This window comes from Chroicocephalus ridibundus, chromosome 1 (assembly GCF_963924245.1).
Source record: "Chroicocephalus ridibundus chromosome 1, bChrRid1.1, whole genome shotgun sequence".
NCBI classification, from domain to species: domain Eukaryota; kingdom Metazoa; phylum Chordata; class Aves; order Charadriiformes; family Laridae; genus Chroicocephalus; species Chroicocephalus ridibundus.
The window spans coordinates 147,602,524-147,613,344 of NC_086284.1; positions in this window are offsets into that span (position 1 = coordinate 147,602,524).

The window sequence follows — 10,821 nt, forward strand, 5'->3', positions numbered from 1 at the left end:
CTTTCCTTCTTTCCTTCTTTCTTTCTTTTTCTTTTTCTTTTTCTTTTTCTTTTTCTTTTTCTTTTTCTTTTTCTTTTTCTTTTTCTTTTTCTTTTTCTTTTTCTTTTTCTTTTTCTTTTTCTTTTTCTTTTTCTTTTTCTTTTTCTTTTTCTTTTTCTTTTTTCTTTTCTTTTCTTTTCTTTTCTTTTCTTTTCTTTTCTTTTCTTTTCTTTTCTTTTCTTTTCTTTTCTTTTCTTTTCTTTTCTTTTCTTTTTCCATTTTTCCTTTTCTTTTTCTTTTCTTTTCATTTCCCCCACCCACCCAGAAGAATGCCTTGCAATGCACAGTTATATTTCAGCCAGCTTTCGCTGGGGAAGGAAAATAGTGGCCTACAGCATGTATTACTTACAGCAGGGTTAATCAGGAGTTACTCTACTGATGCTGGTACTTACATTGGTGTAAATCCCACGTAAGCGAGGCTGGAGTGATTTCAGAGTAACAAAGAATGTGACAACAGCAGCTTTCAACCCGTGCCTACCGGTGGCCCCTACCACATGGGTTTTGGGGAATCAAAGCCCAGTGTGTTTGAACCCGTGTCGACTCAGACAGTAAAATAAAGCAGCCTTTCTAGTCTGCTTCTCAGCATGATAATGCTACTACAGTATTACTCTAAGGTCTTCTGAGTAGCTGCATTTAATAATGCTTTACAGTAAGGTTCCATTTATAAACACTTCATTATTAATAAAGCATGGCAATTTGTAGCATGCATAAAAATTATTTATATTCATGTGCTAACCAAGCCCATAGATTTAATAATATTGACGTCTTATAACACGCGTTGTAACAGCTTGTCACAGCATCATCTGTTAAGCATTTCTTACTAATGCATTTCATACCATGCCTTATAATAATTTGTTAAAGGATGCAGCTGCATCTATTAAGCCTTTCATAAATATGAATAGCACATTTTCTAAAATGGCACCATATATTAAATTATTACTGGATATTCTAACTGGAAACAGAATTTCTCTTTCTCCCTTTCCTTTCCTTTCCTTTCCTTTCCTTTCCTTTCCTTTCCTTTCCTTTCCTTTCCTTTCCTTTCCTTTCCTTTCCTTTCCTTTCCTTTCCTTTCCTTTCCTTTCCTCTCCTTTCCTCTCCTTTCCTCTCCTTTCCTCTCCTTTCCTCTCCTCTCCTCTCCTCTCCTCTCCTCTCCTCTCCTCTCCTTTCCTTTCCTTTCCTTTCCTTTCCTTTCCTTTCCTTTCCTTTCCTTTCCTTTCCTTCTTTCCTCTCCTCTCCTCTCCTCTCCTCTCCTCTCCTCTCCTCTCCTCTCCTCTCCTCTCCTCTCCTCTCCTCTCCTCTCTCTGCCTCCCCACCCCAGTCTGTCCATTCTGTCTCTCTGTCTTCTTCTTAATTCAGCTAAACCCCCATCTTTCTCCTTACTTGTGGTGGGGAGCTGTTTCAGCTCAGTAGGCTTTCCTGGTCTGGTGTACCACATAATTTGGACACCTCGGTTTGAAAGCAGCTTGGGGGCAGCTTCAAAACCCAGTGAAGTCCATGGAGGTACCGTACCTCTCTGGGGCCAACAAGAGACCCAGCTGGGAAAGGGTGGGATGAACAACCTTGAGTTTCTTGCAGGTGTGGGCTCACGGCCTGCAACTGAGCCAGGAAGCAAACAAGCAAAACTGGTTTTGGTCATTCCTCTTTGCAGTGTTTAGCCACAGAATAATTTCTTTTCGGGCAGAAAATAAGAATGGAATTAAAAATGGGTATCATAATAAATCACCTTGTTGTCATGAAGGTCCAAATCCAAAAGATTTGTTTGTGAATTTTGCAAGTGGCAGGAAGAACATGGTGCCTGTGCCAGAGCAGTAGTACCTCGTGTGGCTGCTTGGGGTAGCCAGGTTTATGAAAATACTTGTTTGCTGGCAGAGGGAAGTGGCATCACAAAAGCTGTGAGCACAGGTTAGGTATCAAACCCTCACCTCTGCTGTGAGACCCACACGTGCTCCCAGGACCTGCCAGCCATCTTGCTCCGAAGTTTGGCGCTGCGGTCCTTCAGTGATTTTATCCTGACCTATTAAAAATGTATCCCTATTACTATTAAAAAAAAAAAAATTCCCTGATGGCTCTTCGATAGAAACTTCCATCCAAGTGACGGCTCCTTACCCCAGCTCTGACTTTGGTCCATTGCCTTTTGTTCCTGATGAAACATAGTTGAATCCTGTTATACAGCGCTTGCCCATATTGCTTTGCACACGTGTATAAAATGCCAGGTTATGCTTTGCAGCAGCTCAGTTTTGCACTTTTCTTCCTGTTCAGGTAATACCTCTCTACATATTTTTTTTTCCCCTCCTTCTTCTGTGATATAATCTAAAAATGTGGCACCCTGCAACGTTGTTAGAGACTAAATTCTTAATTATGAATTTCCTTGCTTTTGTGAGTTTGCCTCAGATCCTTAACATTTTTAATGTCATTTTTATGCGAATTTCCATGCTATTTTAATTCATTAGTCATGGGCTATCATTTTTCGATGTAATTACTGTAATTTCATCAAGTGACATAATTACAGTAAATACTTTGAGTAATTACTATTCATATGGAAAAAGATATCTGGAGGTGTAATAATGTCATATAATAAAATATTTATGATGTGTAAAGACAAATTATGATGACATATTTACATCACGTAATGGCATGACAGCATTCCATATTTACCTTGGGTGAGGATAATGACATAAAAATAAGCTTCAGTGACATCATCTCTTGGTAATGATTACAAAGAGTTGTGCAGCATCCAGGTACAGCAAATTCAATAACTCTTGCCTTTTAAAAATAAATAATCTCCCCCTAACCCCCAGAAATGCCACAAAAAGCCAGCAGGGAAGATCTATTGCCAGTTGAGGTCACAGGAAGGATTTACGCCGCCGCTGACGTCAGATGGCACTGTGCTGGGCTGGGAGATTTTTTTGTGGGAGGGCATCTGCCTGCCACTTCCAGCAACCGCAGGTAGAAGGGAGACATTTTGAGCAAAGAACAAAACTAGCATGAAACACAAGCTTAGGAAACGTTCTGACAGCGTGAGGAGGGTGCATAGATATTTGTGAGTGTGTATGAGAGGACAGATAGGCAGCGATGTTGAGACGCACCATGAAGCTTGCAAGGCCAAGCCTTCTGCAGTTGGGGAATGCCAAGTTCTATCGCGAAAGGTTCAATGCACCATTTCACGCACAGCCCCGCTGGAGGGAGGGCAGGATGGCACCTTGTTTTGCTCTGGGGCTACCTCCTTCTGAGTGGGAGCCTCTGCCTCCCCTGTGGCAGAGCATGGCCATGGTGGAGTGTAAGAACCAAAGACTTCAGTGGGGAAAAGAACAAAGAAATGGATGTGTCCATTGTCCACTTACCCGGGCTATTCTTGACCAAAGAATCACAATTTGCCACTGGTTGTATAGTCCTCATTTTCTGTGGCTTAATCAGCCTGGCAGAAAGGCTCAGTGCTTGGGGAAGCGGCTGAAGGCCAAAGAAACCAGGCTGACACCCCTGGACTGCTCCAACCAATGGGCAAGTTCGGGGCTTATCCACGCACATGTTGAAAATCAGTGAAGTTGTTTGACCTTAAATTCACTACATCTTTGCTGCCCATCAACAGAAACGATGCTTACCCTACCCTCTGAGCTTCCAGAGATCTGATGAAGACAGCAAGCAGTTGAGAAGAATGCCGATGGAGGATCCCAGCAGCCACGCTCGAGGGAAACACTGGCTCTGGGTCTGCACTGAAGTCAGCGTTCTTCTCTGCACCAAGACAAGGCCCCAGGAAGGAAAAAAAATAAATGCAAATAATGGTGTAGTTGGAGACTAAAACGTAATGCATATGCCCGAGGAGGCCTACGGAAGTTTGCACAGATAGTCCAATCTTCGAAGCTTTGCTTCTGTCAGTTTAGGCCTATCCTCACAGTAGCATGGTTAGGGACTTTATACATTAAGGACATTATACACACCTTATGTGCATACAGGGGTTTGGGGAGCAGAGTAATTCTTCAGGGAATCAGATGGCATTAACACCGATGCTGTGCTGTAGGTGTTTGGGATTTGCCAGGCGTTAGCATCAGGTGCCAGCAGCGTCATTCCCTTTCAAAAGAGAGAAGCACAGGACCCGGATGCTGAGGTCAAAACAAAAAGAATCCCTGCTTTTAAAAAAAAAAAAACTAATCTGGCGATCTGGTGGACTTTAAGGGTCTGCTAGATGCCGTCTTTCTGTCGCTCTAGTTCAATAAGTCTCAATGCCACTATTTTAACGTCCAGCAAATACTTAATATCACATAAACTTAACTATCCGTATGTCATCCATATGTATGTGTGTCATAAATATATGTCATTTGTGTTTGTATATATTAACAAAACCAGACTCTTATTATAATTTCTGGAGAATGAACCACTGCTTGATTTACAAACTTGCAGAGGTTTTGAAAGGTGTTAATAAACTTCAGTGTGCTGTAGACAATGTTAAATTGCTTGCCAAAGCCCCAGGCTAAGTTGGTCTTGTAAAGCTTAAACCAGATCCTTGGAACTTGCAGACAAATCCAAGGACCCAAAAAAAAAAAAAAAAGGAGAAAAAGAAAAAAATTAGAAATCAGATGCTCAAGAGAGAATATTCTTGCCAGTAACATGACAGAGTCAAGTTAATTCAAAGTGATTCAAACAAGAAAGATTTTTTTATTATTTTTTTTTTTAGGATATTGCTGGCCAGTTCTGCATCCTGAATCTGATTGACATATGATACTACTAGGCTGAATGAAGACATTTTGCACATGTTTTTGCTTTAAAGAGCAATTGCTAGGGGTAACACTGGTTAGTTACAACATGGAGACATGCCAAACTGTTCTGAATGAGAGTGGATTGCTGGCTATCTCGTGCTTCAAGGTTTGTAGGGCTGGGTGGATAATTAAGCATTCCTGACATCGCCGTGTGGTCACATAAACTCAGAGGGTTGCAGAAATTAATGTGGAAGCTTAGGTTCCCACCGGCTGTGCTGTCCAGTTCTGTAAAAGGGGATTTCCACCACAAGAAGTTGAATGAACTCCGCGCTAGACTATATGAGAATATCTTTGACTATTATTGAAATTTCACCACAAAAATTAATGTTTTGACACAATTTTTGGACATGGCTTTTTTTTGACTTTTTTTTTAAATAACCATCTCTTTTCAATACAGTCTTTAAATCTAGTCACCAACTTTGCCAGAGAGATTTACTATTTTTTACCGATCTACAGCTTTCAGAATGGAGTTTCCAGATTTGTAGTTTTTGGAAAGATTTTTCTGAATGAAAACTCTTCTGTCCCACAAGGTGTTGATGCATTATTGAGAGCAATAGCAAATGAGCTCATTAATTCTTAACAGCAGCCTGAGCCTGCAGAGGCAAGCTTGGGTGGGAAAAGTCCTTAAATCTCTGTCAGCATTTAAGGTCTTTTTTTCTGTTTGCTTGGTTTTCAGCCACCATGGTTGATCCTCCTGTTAGAGCGCCCGGTCACACTTTTGAGCAGCTTTACTTTTCCTCAGCCTGTGTATTTTGCATCAGATAACTCCACAACAAAATGCTTCCCAGGTTCCGGTTAAAAAAAAAATTAAATCAAACCTCAGCTGATTCTACTTGAATTTCCAACCTATAAGTGCATATCATATGTTTCTTCCCAATTGAGAAAGAAGATGAGTTTCTGAACTGGCTACTTTCCTGAGGATTACATGGCATTAGCATAGGGAGGGAGTGGGAGAAAACCACACAAACTAAAACAGCTGGCTTGAACTTCACCTGGCAAAACCTCTAATAACCGAGACTGATTAATCTAAGTTTCCAGTGTTCAGAATGGAAATTTTCTAGTCCACGTGCTGACCTTTTCCAGCCACCAATTATACCTTACACTGAACAACTCAAGCTCTATTTGAGTTATGAAACCACTTTTTCAGCATCGAGTCTTCAGCTTCATGCCATTTAGGTCCACATGGCTCGTATTTGATCACTCTGTGCTTTCGTGCGTGTTAGTGCTTCCTCTATTTTTTTTGTCACGAGGGGTAAATTGAGAGATCCCACCCCCCACCCACCCCCCGCCCCGTGCGCCCGAGATCAGGCCACGACCCAACATCTCCAAGGGATGATTTGCATCAGCATACACAATGTGTCAAAGCATCATGCCTTAATCTGGTGAGCGCAGTGACAGGGCTCGTGATGTGACAAGGCAGATCAGCCGATGCTGTACATGTCTTGCCAGCAGTGGGTAAAAACAGGGGTGACAAACGTGGGGGGGGGGCTAAGAAAAAAACAGTGTACGGAGAAACGGAGATACCCCTCCACTGCCCCCACCAACACTGACTTGTGCCCACAGTGTGGGCATTGCTAAGCAGCTCGGAAATACATCCACATCTTCGCAGCAGACAGTGCCCACCGAGCCATTAACACTTGTTTCTAGTCTTTTCCAAATTGCGGTTTGTTAACTAGCAACCAGAACTTAAAGTAAAGACGTCTAAACACCTATAACTGAAATAAGTCAGCGCTCTGTTTCAATAAACTTGAAAGCGGCATTGCCGTTTTCTTTGTATTGTCTTTCGTGAAGGCATTTGCTTCCAGACTGTATTAACAAAATATGTTGTTTGACAGATATCATCTCAGCAGACAGGTTGCCTAATCTGTTTTATTGACAAATTGACTTATTATTTGATCAACTTGAATATAGTCTTCAAGATATATTTCTATTATAAAAAAGTAGATGGAACAGAGAATAATGTGTTTAGTCCGTCATCGTCTTTCAGCTGTCATTTAAACACTGGTGTGTCTGTAAGAAAAGAAAAGAAAAGTTATACAGTTGTTTTGATCATGCTGTCAGAATTGTCTTTATTGTCTGTGGGGGAATCGCCTATGTAATTTCTTCTTCCTTGATACGATAATATATTGACCTCCCTCATTCAGTCAGAAGAAAGCGGGTTACGATGGCTCTACCCACCACCTACATGAAGTTTCATATTCTATCAGAAGAGAAACAAAGCATCTCTGGGAGCCAGAATCACTTATACTTCACTTTCCCTGTGTTCTCTTTCAATGGGACCTGGAAACAAAGTGAAGTTAAAAGGTTTTCCTCCCCAAACACAGAAAGGCTTTGCAAAAACAAAAATACATTTCTAGGCTGTTATGTTACAGTCTTTTCATTAAAGGGGTGTGTATGGGGGGGGGGGGTTGGTTATGTTTATTTTTAAGTCAGTACATTGTACTTGAAAAGTTTCAAAGATATAAAGAACACAAAAAAATTCAAATACGGATTAATTTGGTTAACAAGGTAAATGTGACAGCTTTAAGATTGTTCAAACTGAATTAAAAAAAGTGTAGGTAGTCAACACAAGGTGATATTATTTTCTTCTTGTTGTTTAGTTCAGTGGGTAAGTATGTCTTTAGAGGGAAGTTGTACAGGCTTTTGAGTCACAAAGTCAGGATTTTTGATAAAAAGAAGCCCAAAATTGAAACAGTTATGTTTGCAACCTGGGAGCTCTGGGAGCAAAACTGGGCCTTGAGCTGTACCACCCCCGGCCTTGGTTTAGCAAAGCACAGATCTGACTAATGGAAACCTGGCCACAGAAAAAACATATACCCAAAACATTCACAATTTGCCCATCTTTGGGTTTTTTGTTTTTTTTCCTTCCTATTTTTTTAAACCGCAGACATTTAATGCCATGCTTGCTTGAGAGCTTTTTCCTGTAGCTAATAATACTTTGCACTGCTGTAGTGCCTTTAATCCAAAGATCTCAAAGTGCTTTGCAGGCATTAATGAATTAAGCCTCATAACACCCCTTTGAAGTAGGTATTATTATAGCAGTCTTAGAGATGGGCTGAGTAATTTTCCTGAAGTTGCAGAGCAAGTCTCCGACAGAGTCAGGAATAGCCTGCCGAAGCCCCGCGTCTCGGTGGCTTCTCTAACACCCCGCCATTCTCCCCGACTAAGACTCTTAAATCATTTTAATTTTAAATAATTACTTTGATTTACTTACTGTATTTAAGTCATATCTCTGTTAAATACAAGGGGAGGCATTGATTTATCCTTGGTGGGTTCGGCATTCACTGCCTGTGAAAGTTGCGCTGATAAGGTGAAGTTAAACCGACACAAATCCCTGTGTGGGGATGCTCTTGCGGGGGGATAGGAGGGGCTTTTTGGGGCTTAGTTTGAGCCCCCGTCTTCAGGCACACACACAAGCTCGTACAGCTCCGTCAGTGCGGCTGACACCCACCCGAGTTGCCGGTGCATCGGCACAGCTGCCTGAAATTACCAAATTACCGTTTTCTATGGGCAATGATCTGTACTGTAAATGGTCCTTTATACGGCTAGAACTGCACCTATGCGAGCAGTTTCCATTATTTGTGGTAGACCAGCTCTCCTTCTTGACAATGTTAACTAAGACTAAATGTATAGTCAGGACTTAAACCAAGTCCAACTTTGCTGGCAAAGCCATTCAAACTGCTGCTTGAATTGCCATGCAGGGCTGGCAGAGTTTTAACTAAAACTTAAATTGGTGCTTTTAATTATATTTTCAATTATGTATGTACCATTCTAGTGCCACTAAGACCCAGCTGCACAGAAAGACTCCCTGCTTGAAGTATTTTAGATTTTTTTTGGGGGGGGAGGGGGGTCTGTCTTGGTGGGAGTTTAACCTCTTCCTAAGTGATGGGGTGGGAGCAAGGGTGAGCCTGTTTTTTTGGCCAAAGTAACTTTCCGTGCTGCCTCTGGCAGCAATTTTAGAAGCATCCAAAAAGGTAAATTGGTGTAAGTCTGCAAAGAACCAAACCCATGCTCAATAAATTAGTACTCCCAAGCCAAGCCATTTGCTTTGGTTAGGTTAATGGGTCAGGCATGACCATTCCTGGGTACTGCTGTCACACGCCCTTCAGCCAGATGGGGCTGGTGCGGTGGCAACAGTGGAGTTCCCTGGACATACAGTGCTCTGAGATGAATTGGGTCCGAGACAGAGGAGGATTCCAGCTGAGCGCTGAGTGCTCGCCCCACTCCCCTGGCCCCAGGTGCCTGCTTCGTCCCAACAAGGCTGCTCTGCCAGCAGAAAAAGACAAAAAGAAAAAGAATAAAAGAACCAAAAAAAAATAAAAAGAAAAGAAAAAGAAAAAGAAAAAGAAAAAGAAAAAGAAAAAGAAAAAGAAAAAGAAAAAGAAAAAGAAAAAGAAAAAGAAAAAGAAAAAGAAGAAAAAGAAAAAGAAAAAGAAAAAGAAAAAGAAAAAGAAAAAGAAAAAGAAAAAGAAAAAGAAAAAGAAAAAGAAAAAGAAGAAAAAGAAAAAGAAAAAGAAAAAGAAAAAGAAAAAGAAAAAGAAAAAGAAAAAGAAAAAGAAAGAGAAAAAGAGAAAAAGAAAAAGAGGAGAGGAGAGAAAGAAAAGAAAAGAAAAGAAAAGAAAAGAAAAGAAAAGAAAAGAAAAGAAAAGAAAAGAAAAGAAAAGAAAAGAAAAGAAAAGAAAAGAAAAGAAAAGAAAAGAAAAGAAAAGAAAAGAAAAGAAAAAGACCCCAAAGCAACAAGCACTGTCTAATCCCTTGAGGTGGCAGGTAGAGGTGACCAGCTTCTACCGGCAGTTTTTGAGTAGCTGTGCCAGGCATGATGCAGAGCAGGCGAGGGGTGTGTGTGTGTGTGTGCGTCCATGTGTGTGACCGCACCTGGTGTGCGGGGAGCCTGTGACCCGGCTGAACCACAGTGGCTGCAAGTTCACGCGACAAGAGCCAGGGAACCGCTGTTACAAATAATACCAGGGAATCTGTAGAGTCTTTTCTGCAGATCAGATCAAATTTACTTGCGGGAGAAAAACCCTCATCGAAACCCCACGGTGTTTGCTGCCTGCCAGCCTTGCAAATCCAGGTTGGAACGGGGAAGGGCGGCTGCCACCCCTCTGCCTTGCGCAGCCTTGTTAGCAGGAAGGTTTTGCAGCTGGGGCATAGCTGATGCTTGCAGCGCTGCCGACACCAGCAGCCTTTCTGAATTAGGACAACGATGCAAGCAACCTCTGATTTCAGTGCATGGCCATCAGTGCTACCGTAATACCAACAGACACGAGCGTAAGCATCCACAGGACTGAAATTTGTTACCCCGACTATCTCGAATCCACCAATCTCAGGCACTAGATTACTTTGATAAATACGTGCCAAAGACTTTCTACACCTTTTCAGTATGCGCTTTCCACTGGCCGGCCTGACAGCCACTGCCTGTTCTTCTCCCACATTGCGTTTCTACAGTATTGATGAATATTTATTAACTGAAAGCTTATTGACAAGCTCCCGTGCACCCTTTCTCGCTGATGCCAAAGTCACAGTGCTGTGATTCCTCGTGAGGCACATACGCTTTCCATAACCTTTCATGGCTTCTGTGGGGGGTCTTTTCACTTTCCTACACATATATAGCTCTGTATGTTACTTTCTTGGTAGGAATGCGCTAATTGTCACACGTCTTTCTTTTTAAAATAGATTAATGTCATAATTATCCTCATTTTCTTCCTTCCTGCTACAGGCAATTGCTGTAATGCTTTAGCATTTTTTGAAAAGAAAAAAAAAAAGGAAGAAACCACCCTCCCCCCCCAACTTGTCTAGGGAAAGAATTGTTACCACTCCCAAGTCTAGGCCATAATACCGCTTAAGCACTCTTGAAACTTTTTTTTTGCTTCAGCTGCACATTTAGGGTCTAACTGGTTTTCATTCCCATTTTTGCAAAGTTCAGCCTTGTCCACTCATATTACGATGGTGTACATTACACTCGTATTACAATACATTAGGTGTATCTTCAACTTGGATTTTCTCATGTTCTAGACATTTTTTCCCCACT